The sequence below is a fragment of the Somniosus microcephalus genome, chromosome 3 (assembly GCF_052327205.1).
Source record: "Somniosus microcephalus isolate GS21.2 chromosome 3, FLI_Smic_1.0, whole genome shotgun sequence".
Lineage (NCBI taxonomy): Eukaryota > Metazoa > Chordata > Chondrichthyes > Squaliformes > Somniosidae > Somniosus > Somniosus microcephalus.
In genome coordinates, this window is record NC_140989.1 from 30,648,505 (window position 1) to 30,663,276 (window position 14,772).

The window sequence follows — 14,772 nt, forward strand, 5'->3', positions numbered from 1 at the left end:
TTGAAAACAGGAGCATTGCTTAAAATGTTGACGCACAAGGCTCCCAGGCTGGCTTCATCACTGCCCTGAATCATGGGGGGGGGGGCAGCAGGAAGATTCCATGCAGGGGCAGTGGGAGTGATGTTACCACTGAGCCATCGAGAAGGCAGGGTTCCTCCTCGCGATCTAGTTTGAAGTGGGTGAGCCTGGGTGTCAAGTGATGGCAGGAATAAGCCCAGTTCTCCCCTTCCCCGCCAAGCCCCAACCCCAGTTAAAAAGCACCTCCTGATACGCGGGTGGTCCTGTTTTAAGTATTAGGAATAACTAGTTGGATCAAATACTGGGGGTGTGGCTGAGCACCTGTGGACCCTTATCCCGGCGTTACTGTGCATCTTCAGGAGAGGGGCGAGATGGGCCAAAATTCTGGTAGAAATATAGTCACGTATAATGACAACTTGCATTTATATAGCACCTTTAACTTAGTAAAACGTCCCAAGGCGCTTCACAGGAGCGTCATCAGACAACATTTGAAACTGAGACACATAAGGAGAAATTAGGACAGGTGACCAAAAGCTTGGTCAAAGAGGTAGGTTTGAAATAAAGAAGGAAATAACTTGCATTTCTATCGCGCCTTCCGTGACCTCAGGACATCCCAAAGCGCTTTACAGCCAGTGAAGTACTTTTGAAGTGTAGTCACTGTTGTAATGTGGGAAATGCGGCAGCCAATTAGTGCACAGCAAGATCCCACGAACAGCAATGTGATAATGACCAAATAATCTGTTTTAGTGATGTTGGTTGAGGGACAAATATTGGACAGGGCACCCAAGGAGAATTACCCTGCTCTGCTTTGAAATAGTGCCCGAGAGGGCAGGCGGGGGCCTCAGTATAACATCACATCTGAAAGACGGCACCTCCAACAGTGCAGCGCTCCCTCAGTACCGCACTGGAGTATTAGACTAATTATGGTCTCAAGTCTCTCTGGAGTGGGAGACTTGGGGGGAAAAATTCGGTTGCTTTGCGCCTCCCGTTAGCGGGCGCTAATGGGGCGCAAAGCATCTAGCGCCTGGGCGTGGCGATGTTTGCGCCCATCGCAAAATTGCCCAGACATTTTGCGACGACGCTAAACACTACCACCATGATCTCCTGTGCCCGCAGAGCGTGACGTCAGTCGAGTGTGCAACGCCCTGGACCGGATATTGAGTGGCGCCCCCTGCCTTACCGCCTGCCACTAGCAACGACAGGTAGAGGGGAGCGTTTTGCAGTCGGGAAGGGACTGGGGGAGTGCTATTTAAAGGCGACCGATTCCTGGCTTTTTTTGTCGGCGACATTTTTGCACCACGCATTCTGAGAGAGAGATAGAGAGACTTCTGGAGAGATTCAACGCTGTGTGAAGGAGTTTTGGGTACTGAGCAGCGCTTTGCAGGTTCATTTTAATTTGACCTTCCTTGCATCGATTTAGAAGAGACTTTGGGGGCTGCACTCTGAGCTCTTTCCCTGAGCCTCTCCATTGTTCTTTCCAGCAGATTTGATGTACAGGTCTCTCCAGGCCGAGATTCGAGGCTGCAATGAGCAGGGTGTGGATGGAGAACAAGATCGACCCTCCCCAGATCGACACAGTGTGTCTGTGTTCCATTGCTGACTGACATCACATGAGCTTCGCCAGCGCTCTGAGGTAGCGCCTCGCTCCTCGGCGTTAGCGCTTTAAGAGAAGTGTGCAGCGCCTGATTTAGCGCTCCAATCACCTCCAGGGGCGATAGAAGCCAAGTTTGCAATTGGAGGCAATAATTAGCGCCAGGCGCTAAACCTCGCGCCCGGCCGATAATTGCGCCCCAAACGTGGCGATACTGAATTTCTCCCTCTTGAGGTTTTATCGTTGAACGGGGCCTTAAAGTGAAAGCCGCTCGCATTTGAAAGCAGTTTAAAAAAAAAACTTGATTTTATTTTAAGTGACCTAAAGTAGTCACTTCTGTAAAAATTGCTTCAAATTACAACTATTTTTTGAGTTGGTACTGGCATCTCACTCCCTCCTCTCCCACATCCCTACTCTCTCTTTATTTCTCTCACACGCACACAAAACAATATCTGCCAAAGTGGATTCCTTCCAGCTAAACAGAAAAAATGCCACAGAGCAAAGTACTTTGAGCTGGGGGCCCCCCACCACCCCCCGCCCCCCCCATTTAAATATATCCCTGACATGGGCCACCCAGTATCAAATCTGGGCGACAAATGCCTTTTTTAATCAGCTCTGGATAAGAGCCTAAGTTTTGCGGCATTTTTAAAACCCGACGATTTCGGGTCTCCGGAAACTGGAGGCAGATGCTGTAAATCATTAAACCAAACAGGGGCAGACAGACAGACAGACAGACACAAGAGGAAGAAGGAGAGAAAACGAGAACCATTTGAGCTCCATTCTGCCGAGATAACAACTGATAAGCTGCAGTGCGCCAGTTCTCTGTGCTATTCTCAAAATGGGCCTCATCGGAATTCAAAGTTAGTTTGCTTCTTTAAAGTGTTCCACACGATAGATTATTCACCTTCTGGTTTTTCATCTGGGCAGTTTGACAATTCGCCGGCTGTGAATAAAAAGAGTTCTTTTTTTTCCCCCTGCGTGGCATTGGAAGAAAAAAAATCTTTGTTGTGACACAAGAAAGGAGGACTTGCATTAGCGTTTGCACCTCATCAAACATCTCAAAGCGCTTCATGTCGAATTAATGACTTTGAACTGCACTGACTCATGTGCACAAATCCATTTTTTTTTTTGCACACAGCAAAGTTGTAGAAACTGCAGTCGAGATGAATGGCCGGTCGATCTATTCTTGGCGGAGCTCGATAACGGAGTGTACTGCCGGCCAGGAGACTGGGAAAACTCCCCTGCTCGCCGTTGGATCCATTATTATCCACCTGGATCACTGGAATAAGCAGTTGGTTTTTACTGGGCCAAAATCCGGCCGGGAAAAAAATAACGCACGGCCGTTATTAACGTCCAAATCAGCCAGCAAGTTCAGGGGATTAGGAGCAGCGGCATGAGTTGCGAATCTCTTGCCGCTCGATTCGCAGCGTGCGCCGTTAACACGCCGTCATTTTTCAGATAAGATTCGGCCCAGTAAAACCAAATGCTTTGGTTTTTATTTTTTATTCGTTTCATGGGATGTGGGCGTCGCTGGAGAGGCCGGCATTTATTGCCCGTTCCTAATCGCCCTCGGAAAGGTGGTGGTGAGCCTCCTTCTTGAACCGCTGCAGTCCCGTGTGGTGAAGGTGCTCCCACAGTGCTGCTGTTGCAGTCATTCACATCGCCTCGCACAAACAGGAGCTCGCCCTCAACCTCCCCGTTATTTTTAAGAACATGCTGGATTTGCACATTAATTGTCCCTCAAACTCGCCGCATAAAGTTAGGGCTCATACATAATAGTGGAAGTACCCTTTTAACGGCGTGATAATTATTAAATGCAATGCCAATCAACCTCTGCAGCCCAGAAAGGGAACAATTTAAACTGTTGAGTCTCATTCCTGCATGTAGCAAATTCTTCGGAGAGATCTAAAAAATTTCAAATTTCACTTTTTTTTATTACTTTTCCTTTGCGTCTCTTTTTTCCTCTCTCTCTTAATCCAATCTTTCTTTCCCTCTCTTTATTTCTCTTTCTTTACCTGATTTGACTCTAATTCACCCCATTTCCTTCTCCGTCATTCCTCTCTTTCTTCTCGAGTCAGTACAAAGAAGGTTCACTCGGTTAATCCTGGGGATGAGGGGATGGACATATGAGGAGAGGTTGAGTAGATTGGGACTCTACTCATTGGAGTTCAGAAGAATGAGAGGCGATCTTATTGAAACATATAAGATTGTGAAGGGGTTGGATCGGGTGGATGCGGGGAGGATGTTCCCGATGATGGGTGAAACTAGAACTAGGGGGCATAGTCTTAGAATAAGGGGCTGCTCTTTCAAAACTGAGATGAGGAGGAACTACTTCACTCAGAGGGTGGTAGGTCCATGGAATATGCTGCCCCAAAAAACTGTAGAAGCTACATCATTACATACATTTAAACCAGAAATAGACAGTTTCCTAGAAGTAAAGGGAATTAAGGGTTACGGGGAGCGGGCAGGAATTTGGACATGAGTCTAGGTTCGGATCGGTCATGGCCCTGTGGGTAGCGGAGCGGGCCCAGGGGCCGTGTAGCCTGATCCTGCTCCTATTTCGTGTGTCTAATTCTGTTAGATTCAGGAGATAGTAGATTGGCGGTTAGGATCAGGTCAGCCATGATCTTATTGAATGGCGGAGCAGGCTCGAGGGGCCGATTGGCCTACTCCTGCTCCTATTTCTTATGTTCTTATGTTCTTTCTCAATCTTTAAATCTCATTGGTTAAGGAGATACACTGTTGGTCCCGAGAAGCCCCGTTGCCCTCGCTTGCTCTTTCAGCAAGTTACGGCGCCAATTATATTCAAGCTGAAGGGTGCAGGTTGAAGTCTATCTAAGGCACACGCCATGAGATGCCCCACTCCAGCAAAATCTGGGTCAGTGGGCTGGATTTTCCCAGCCCCGAGGAGGCGGGCATGGAGGCGGGACTGCCGGTAAAGTTACAGAAAGTGGGGGCGGATGGTAAACCCGCCCCCATCCCACCTCCGTGCCCTTTTGCCAGGAGGCAGGAAGATGTGCTGCTTCGGGTCCCGTCTCCCGGAGGCGGGAAAGGGATTAAATCCTTTTAACTGCCTGTTAGCAGAAAAAAGGATTAGTGCCATTTTTACCTTCTCAGGCGAAGGCTTCCCGACCTCGGAGAACCCTGCTGGGTTGGAGGAGACGTGAAGGAGGTCTGCAGCGGTCGGAGGCACCTGGAAGTGCGATGTAGAGGTGAGTGATGGGTGCAAGTGTGGAGTGGTAAGTATGGAAGGTGAGTGCTAAGTGTTAAAAAATGTTCACTTACCTTTTTTCTGCCTACAGCCTTCATCCACCCTGGATCGGGAGACCCGACATCTTCCTTGTTGATTTCACAGACTGGCTGTTGGATCCTCCGACCCAACAGCCATCTGAAATCTACAAAGTTGAAAGGTTTGATGAGCCCTGAACACAAGGACTCATCAAACTACAGAGAATGTCAGTGTTTGACAGCTTCACAGAGCTGTCAAACGCTGACATTTCTTCTTTCAAGAAGTCTTGACAGAGAGCACGCCTAACGTTGACGTGATCTGTCAGTGACTTCCTCCCTAATTGGCCTGCTGAGCCCGCAGGGCGGGCTTAACAAGGTCAATCAGGGGAAAATCCCTCTGGTTGGTCAGAAGATGATGGAGGCGGGACATTGACCCGACAAGCAGCAGTCCCACCTCCAACTCGTCTCCATTGAGAAAATCCAGCCCAATGTCTCAATGCAAGAACAGCGCTTCTGACAATGCATCTGAAAGTGATGTTATAAAGTTTTTTAAAAATTTTTTTATATTGAACAGTCCACTTCTTTAAAAAATTGTTTCAAATTATATTCCTGTACTGCACTGGAACCTACCTTACCTGAGGAAGGACGTTCTTGCCATGGAAGGAGTGCAGCGAAGATTCACCAGGCTGATACCTGGGATGGCAGGAATGACGTATGAGGAGAGATTGTGTCGATTGGGCTTATACTCGCTGGAGTTTAGAAGATTGAAAGGGGATCTCATCGAAACTTATAAAATTCTGTCAGGCCTGGACAGACTAGATGCAGGAAGGATGTTTATGATGGCCGGGGAGTCCAGAACCAGGGGTCATAGTCTAAGGATAAGGGGTAGGCCATTTAGGACTGAAATGAGGAGGAATTTCTTCACCCAGAGAGTGGTGAACCTGTGGAATTCTCTGCCACAGAGGGCGGTGGAGACCAGTTCATTAAATATATTCAAAAAAGAGTTCGATATATTTCTTAAGACTAAAGGGATCAAGGGATATGGGGAGAAGGCAGGGACAGGGTACTGAATTTGGATGATCAGCCATGATCTCATTGAATGGCGGAGCAGGCTCGAAGGGCCGAATGGCCTACTCCTGCTCCTATCTTCTATGTTTCTACATGAAGTGCTTCAGTCCTGGAGAGGGGCTTTGGAGCCACAAAACTTTCGGACTCAGGAAGAGCCAAGACTGACGGCACATTCTATAAACAAAACCATAAAAGCCTCCCAACAGACACAGCTGCTGCGTATGCATCAGGATAATCCTTCACATTCAGGAATCCAGAGCTCAGACCATCCTGCCCTCCCTACCATGTCCAACATGATTTGGATGACAGCTTCAGTGCAATCTTTCTTCAACAGTGCTATTTGTGCTACATTGAGAAGAGTACAATGCTTATGGCTGATCAAGGAAACTTGCCAACAGTGAAAAGCCTTTGCTTGGAATCGTGATACATGCGGCACCTGTGCTGGCTTTACCGCTCTCCTTGCCGTTGTGTCATTCAGCCACGCTCAGGAAGATCCCAATATCTTTGCCTGATTATATTGCTCACATCAGCCTCAGTTCATCATATAGCTGCTACTTTAACCATAAAAAGCTGTTTGAACTTAGCTTTAAAACCTTTGGAGGTACTAATTATTTGGACGCCACCTTAATTGGCAACAGTGCAGCCTGTTTCCATATCCTCAGGTCTCCTTGCCAGAATAATTATGTCCTTCTAATAAACTCATCAACCTCCTTCCCCTTCCCTGTCTGGTTTAATGATTGGCACAACTGATCCAGCAGGGAGCAACCTGTTTAATAATGCAGAGCTGCAGGGGGAATGACCTGTGAAGGTGCAGGCGCTCGATATTAAATGGTAGCACCGAGTCATTATGCACTCTGGTGCTCTCAGCATTAAAGGCCTGGCTCCTTCAATCAGATAGCCCCTAGCACCACACTCTAAACATGGACGCCCTCGTCCCTCGGCGCTGGTGGGTTCGAGATGTTTTAAGAAGTGATGAGTCGAGGAGCCTGCTTATCTATCTCAAGTAGAGGACCTCAACCAAAACTGGGACCCCCCACAGCAGTCGATCGCAGTGAGGGGAAGCAGTCTCGCTACTTTAAAGTGACACTTTATTTATGTCAAGTTGCAACTACAGAAACTACACAGCAGCGGCCTGTTAAACACAAGATGAGCTCAATAATCAGTCCCACCTCATAATGCCTCTCTGTTAGATCACCGAGAGCAGACTTTATAATATAGCAGGACTATGGGGAAAGAGCAGGGGGAGTGGGACTAATTGGATAGCTCTTTCAAAGAGCCGGCACAAGCACGATGGGCCAAATGGCCTCCTTCTGTGCTGTAAAATTCTATGATTCTATTCTATATTGCAGCAGGGCATGTAAAACAGAAATGAAAAATAAGTGCGAGGCCACCACTTGGAGGCAGTCCTCTTAAAGTTGCTTTGCTAAGATCGGGCTGATATCAGGGGACCTGTCCTGCACTTTTGAGGCCGACTTGCTAATTAATGTAGCGATATCTGATGATTTGTCCCGGTCCGCACCCACTCCGCGCCCCCCCCCACCCCCCCGACCCCCTGAACTTGACGCATCTTTATTTTTCGGATGTTGATTATAAGAACATAAGAATTAGGAGCAGGGGTAGGCCATATGGCCCCTCGAGCCTGCTCCACCATTCATAAAACCACGTTGACTCTGCCAAATCATATTATGATTTTCTAAGTGCCCTGTTACCACTTCCTTAACAATGGATTCCAGCATTTTCCTGACGATTGATGTCAGGCTAACTGGCCTTTAGTTCCCGGTTTTCTCTCTCCCTCCTTTCTTCAATAGCGGGGTTACATTTGCTACCTTCCAATCCGCTGGGATTCTAGAATCTAGGGAATTTTGGAAGATCACAACCAATGCATCCACCTCTTTCAGAACCCTTGGATGTAGGCCATCAGGTCCCGGGGATGTGTTGGCTTTTAGTCCCATTAGTTTCTCAAGTACATTTTCTCTACTGATATTAATTACTTGAAGTTCCTCACTCTCATTAGCACCTCGGTTCCCCACTATATTTTGGTATGCTTTTTGTGTCTTCTACTATGAAGACAGATACAAAATATTCAGTTAAAGTCTCTGCCATTAACCTGGTGTGAAATCCCCTAGATTTTCTGTTAAAGGTAAAGGTACTACAACACTGTTAACAGTTTCGCATTATTTCACAGCAATGTTGCAGGTGGTTAAAGGGGGTGTCCTCATGTAAGTGGCGTAAATAAGGTAAATGTAGATTATTATTTCAAAGTAGGTAGGATATAAATTTTTTCTTTCTAATTACTCCTCTTCCCTCAGACGTCTTCTGAATGAGGTTCAACATGTAAAAATCTCTCCTCCCGCAGATTCCCTCCCCTCTGCCATTTCCCATTCACTGTTGAGCAAAATGGCAGCTAATTGGGCCAGGGTTCCTGCTCCTGATGACTACCCAGCAGCCCCTAATGGAAGTGTGGATGTGAGGGCATCGGATGAGGATGGCACCAGGCTTTAGCTCTGCTATAACAACAGAAAATGCTGGAAAAACTCAGCAGGTCAGGCAACATCCGTGGAGAGAAATTTGAGTTGACGTTTCGGGTTGGGCCCTTCTTCAAAACTGGAAAGAAAAGAAACTAGATCGAAGGCAGGGCTGCGATCGGACAAAAGAATCAAGGGCGAATAAAGTTCTGTGGAGTGGGGGGTGGGGCAGTGGGGGTAACACTTCATTAGATTTCTCTGCAGTATTTGGCAAGTCGGCCTCAAAGGGTCAGGACAGGTCCCCTGGTATCACACCTGGAGCACTGCGAGCAGTTCTGGGCGCCACACCTTAGGAAGGATATACTGCCCTTGGAGGGAGTGCAGCGTAGGTTTACCAGAATGATACCCAGACTCCAAGGGTTAAATTACGAGGAGACATTACACAAACTAGGGTTGTATTCCCTGGAATTTAGAAGGTTTAGGGGTGATTTGATCGATGTTTTCAGGATATTAAGGGGAACAGATAGGGTAGAGAGAGAGAAAAACTATTTCCGTTGGTTGGGGATTCTAGGACTAGGGGGCATTGTCTAAAAATTAGAGCCAGACCTTTCAGGAGTGAAATTGGGAAACACTTCTACACACACAGGGTGGTAGAAGTTTGGAATTCTCTTCTGCAAATGGCAATTGATGCTAGATTATTTGTTAATTTTAAATCTGAGATTGCTAGATTTTTGTTAACCAAAGGTATTAAGGGATGTGGGGCACAGGCAGGTATGTGGAGTTAGGTCGCAGATGAGCCATGATCTCATTGAATGGCGGAACAGGCTCGAGGGGCAGAATGGCCTACTCCTGTTCTGATGTTCCTAATTGACTGCCAACACTCGCTACCTTGACCACTTGAGGAAGCTACCTGAAGGCAACTGTGAATCTGCATCCCCAAGGAGTCAACACAAGAGGACGGGGGAAATCTTTGAGGGGGAAAAAGGAAGGAAAAAAAGTTATCTCTACACCTTTAATTGTTGAAAAAACTGTTCTCAGTGCTCTGAATTCTCCGAGTGCGTATGCTTATTTCCCTTTCTTTCACAGTCTGATTAATTATTACAATCATTTTTGGCAAAAATCCAGGTCCAGTTCCTGGACTTTCCCCTCAGGGATGTTGCAAGACAGTAATTACCAAGCTCGACATTTGAAAACTAATTTTTTTGCTCTATAATTCAGTTATCTTTTTCTTTCAGTCATGCATTGAGTTGAGTCCTAATCAGATCACATCACATTGTTGCAAAAGTCAATTATAACTTCATAATTTAAGAAGTAATTTTCAAAACTGTAGCATATTACCACGGGAACAGAAAGAAAAAGGATGAGTGGGAACTCCAGATAGTTGCTGCGCTGTCGGAGGTGCCACCTTTAGGATGAGACGTTAAACCGAGGCCCCATCTGCCCTTGCAGACGGAATTAAAAGATCCCATGGCACTACTTCGAAGAAGGGCAGGTGAGGTCTCCACCAGTGTCCTGGCCAATATTTATCCCTCAATCAACATCACTAAGAAACAGATTATCTGGTCATTATCGCATTGCTGTTTGCGGGAGCTGTACGCTCATTGGCTGCCGCCTTTTCTACATTACAACAGTGACTACACTCCAAAAAGTACTTCATTGGCTGTAAAGCACTTTGAGACGTCCAGTGGTCGTGAAAGGCGCTATATAAATGTAAGTCTTTCTCTTTCTGTCTTTCCTTTTATGCTTGTGCACTGTCATTAAAGTCCAGCCGATCATTCCCTCCCCTTCTTGTCTCATGAAGGTGTTGGTCCCCTTGTGAGATGCAGCTGCATGGCTGGCAGCCCTTCGGTATCACCCCAAGTACCGACAGAGCTGGAAGTCCCCAGCAGTGTGCAGAGCGATTCTGCAGTCTGAGCAGACCTTCAGCAGAGGTGGATTAAGACCACAAAAAATGCCTCGGTGTATTTGTATTGCATTTTATTTTTTTTTGTTTTAAATTGAAGGAGTCACCAGGCACTTTACTCGCTTGAAAGCTCCTTTGGTGAAGTTCAACAAAGTACATCTTGGCCTAAATCCAGTATACGACAAGAACTTTTTTCACCTCGGCTTTCCATTGCGTTATCAAGGCTGTACCAGCGGTGCAGGCTTACGGCTGTCTGGCTGCGCAGAAATAACTGGATTTGCAAAGACTGCAGAACGAAGACATCGCAAACCAATCATTCCGCTAAAGGACACAGTTTCCTTACAGAAACGATTCATGTGCCACATTATGTCTCTTGCAAACGCTAATCATGTGTTCATTGCACTTAGTTCTACAGGGCACGGTCTAGACCACACATGCCTCCAGTCCCCACACCAGGTGGTTGACTCTTAAATGTGGCCTTGCCAGCGCCGCCAAGATCCCAAGAACAGGTTCAATATAAAATGTCCCCCCCTCTCCAATCTTTCGGAGTCGGATTACAAAGCACATAAAGGAACAGCAAGAAGAATACAGATAACCAAATGGAACGAGAAAGAGGAAAAACTTGGCTTTATACAGCGTCTTTCACAATCTCACAACCTCCCAAAGCACTGCACAGCCAATGAAATGTAACCACTGTTACAATGTAGGGAAATATGGCATTTGTGCACAGCAAGGTCCCACAAGCAGCAGTGAAAGACAGGCAGAGAGAGAGAGCATTAATGAGAGCAAGGTTTAGTTCATCAGTTTGAGCTCCAGTCGAACCCAAGTCCCAGAGATAAAAGGCCTCCACCTTCCAATGTCAAAACCAGTCTGAGTGGACCTCTCTCTAGCCCAGGAGCAGCTTAGAGTGATTGCAGGTAATGTGAAACCATTGCTATTGCGAGTAGCTGTGAACTAACGAATAGAGATACAATTATGAATAATTACTAAATGGAATGAGCGTATTGAATATTTTAATGGATGGGGTGGAGATAAAAGTGGAAAGACCTGGTCCAACCACAGCAGAGCAGTAACCAATAAAGCAAATAGAATACTTTAAAAAAGTTTGTTCTTGGCGTCTTGGCCATGCTGGCAAGGCCACATTTAAGAGTCAACCACCTGGTGTGAGGACTGGAGTCATGAGTGGACTAGAACGTACCCTGTAGAACTAAACGGCCAGAACAGCAGAGTACAATTCAGATGCACTCCTGATATCAGTGGAAAGGAGAATCGGGCGGGGTGTATGACGGGCGGCCAATCCGTTAATGCCCGTTTTCCGCCGGTGCTGAAAGTTGAAATCAGTCCTCTTGGTGTACGACGTCTACTTCTGGTTATCGGGACAGAACAGGAACATTCAAGCCCAGGAGGCAATTCTGGAAAGAGCCAGGAGACTGATCTCAGTGTCAAGAGGGCTGAGTTAGGAGGAAAGACTGGAGAAACTTGGGCTTTGGCCTTGAAAAGTGCCAACCAAGATGTAATCTTAATAGAAGGTATACAAGATAGTAAACTGCAAAGAAATGGTCGCTCAGGAATTATATTTCAAATTAAACCAAGGCAGTCAGATAAGGGGACACAGGTTGGAATTTGTAAAAGGCAAATCTAAGACAGATGTCGGAAAGATGTCAGACTATAACCGCGGCCCCTATGTTTTCTCCTTTCTCTCACATGGCAGCTGTTGATGATTCTGCCATTGCCATCTACGCTTCATCTAGTCATCTTTTGTTTCTTAACTTGTCCCATTACCATCTCCTTATCCCTTGCACCATCATCCCTTTTGTCTTTTAATCTCTCCTGCCTTCCATCCTATCACAGACCTTCCCTTTTGTTCTTTCCTCCCCTCCCCCCTTTCCCAGCCCCTACACTTGCTTAAAAACCTGTTACTTCTCCAACTTTTTCCAGTTCTGACGAAAGGTCATCGACCTGAAACGTTGACTCGGTTTCTCTCTCCACAGATGCTGCCTGACCTGCTGAGTGTTTCCAGCATTTTCTGTTGTTGTTTCAGATTTCCGGCATCCGCAGCATTTTGCTATTGTGTCAGAAAGAATAGGAATAGGTACCCTTGCCTAGTGGTTATAGTATTGGAAGTTGTAAAATTAAGTTCAATAAATCTGGTTATTCCTGGGCTGGCAGCAGACAATGACCGTGAAAGCTGCTGGACTGTTGTCAAAAACTAACTGGTTCACTAATGTCCTTCAGGAAAAGGGACCTGCTACTCCTACATGGTCTGGCCTACATGTGACTCCAGTACGTGGTTGACTCAATGCCCTCAGGGCAATGGTTGATGGGTATTATATATCACATGGCCAGAGTCGCCCACATCTCAAAAGCAAATAATGATAACGGGCCAGAAATTAGGATCGGGAGCTTGCCGCGCGTGCAAGCCCCCGATCTGCACTCACCCGGCGCGCCGACATCTGAAGCCCGGGCCTGCTTGCATTTCCTGTCACTGGCCCAGTTCAGATGTCGGCGCGCTGTGCTAACCTGATCCAGCGGCGTAGTTAGTGCGATGTGCCGGCTGGGATCAGGTGAGCACTCTGCAGCCAATCAGGGGAGGGGAAACATGAGTTTGATAGTAAAGACTGTCAAACTCATGAAAAGTACGGGCGCCCAAAAGACTAGTTTAACTTTGATTAAAATTTTAAAAAACATTCCAATAATTAAATAAACTATAAATAACTTTTAAAAACTATTTAAAACAATTAATAAAATTTTTGAAAAAAACCATTTTTTACGAATTCGGGTCTAAAAATAAACTTACCTTACTGTAAAGTCCTTAAAAACAATGAAGCTGTGGAAAAAATGTAATAATTTTAAATAATAGACCACTTACCTTCAAGAATCCACTGCTTACGCCTCCTTTTTTCATTTCCAAAAAGTTCAGTCCCTTGCACACGCGCAAACCTGTCTAAACGAAGGAAGTTCAACGCGTGCGCACAGAGTCCTGCGCGCACGCGTTGGACCTCTTAACCCCTTAGTTCAATGGAGAGGAAATGCCGGTTTCCCGCGCATGCGCTGTGCATGCTGGAATCCGGCACTTCCAACGGGCCCACGCGTCAATACACCGTCCGTACTCACACGTTGGGACCGGAATTACTGCACCAACATGTTCTTTGCACGAAATGTTCAACACATGGATTGGACATTTGGGTGGAGTATTGGAGGTGAAAGTCCTAGAATTATTTCAGGAACAGGAACATGGTGGCATAGTGGTTAGCACTGTTGCCTCACAGCGCCAGGGACCCGGGTTCGAATCCGGCCTCGGGTGACTGTGTGGAGTTTGCACATTCTCCCCGTGTTTGCGTGGGTTTCCTCCGGGTGCTCCGGTTTCCTCCCACAATCCAAAGATGTGCGGGTTAGGTTGATTGGCTATGATAAAATTGACCCTTAGTGCTAGGGGGATTAAATACGTGGGGTTACGGGGATAGGGTGGGATATGTGTTGGTGTAGGGGTTACGGGGATCGGGTGGGATATGTGTCGGTGCAGGCTCGATGGACCGAAATGGCCTCTATCTGCACTGTGGGGTTTCTGTGAATTCTGTGAAAAAAAAAAGTTGACTAGTCTGTAGGGGTCTTTTGAGAAGTGTGAGCTAAGATGGCCTTTCTTATCTATATTTATTGTGTGAAAACGCATCATCTTCAAACAAGTAAGAAAAAGCGGTTTTCAAAACAGGCCATAAATCACACACTGCGCTGGAGGCCAATTCCAGGTTTAGGAAAAGGAAGATCCAACGCAAGAAAATCAAAACCTAGTTTCAAATTCTGTTGGGTATTGAACAAATCGGTAAGCACAAAATTCCTTTTAAATGTAAAAACACAATGCACTCCTGCAACACTGAACAACTCCCTGTGCAATTTTCAACACCTCTGTGGGGTTAATTCCTAATTGCTGTGTATATGGCACAGCTTACCATTCATCCTAGGCTAAGTGACACCCCTGGACATGTTACTGGGCTGGAAGGCACCCCAGAGCATGTTACTGTGTACAATGGGCAAAACTTGGACGCTTTAGCATTTTCTCATCGAATTGTCTTTTTTAACTGGAAGCTGTGCGATGATAGAAAGAGCTGGTTCACAAACATTGCTCGAAATGTCACAGTGAATCATGTGATATTTAAAGTAATGATGCTGAGTCATCTCTTTCCCCACCGACAGGTCATTCGACATCAGGACAACAACTTGCATTTATATGGCGCCTTTAAGGTAGAGAAATTTCTCACGGTGTTTTCATCAGAGCAAAGGAGGTTGAGGGGTGATTTGACAGAGGTGTACAAGATTATGACGGGTTTGAATAGGCTAGACGGGGAAAGGCTGTTCCCACTAGTTGATGGTACAAGGACTAGGGGACACAGATTAAGGTTTTGGGCAAGAGATACAAGGGGGGATGTGAGGAGAACTTTCTTACGCAGCGAGTGGTGATGACCTGGAACTCGCTGCCGACGGAAGTGGTGGAAGCGGAGACA

The 14,772-nt window shown here is 46.4% G+C and overlaps 1 protein-coding gene across 2 annotated transcripts in view; it reads right to left on the minus strand.

Moving 5' to 3' along the window:
• smyd3 (SET and MYND domain containing 3) overlaps positions 1-14,772 on the minus strand; it is a 1,021,495-nt gene that overhangs the window by 225,592 nt on the left and 781,131 nt on the right. The gene's annotated exons all lie outside the window — the stretch shown is intronic.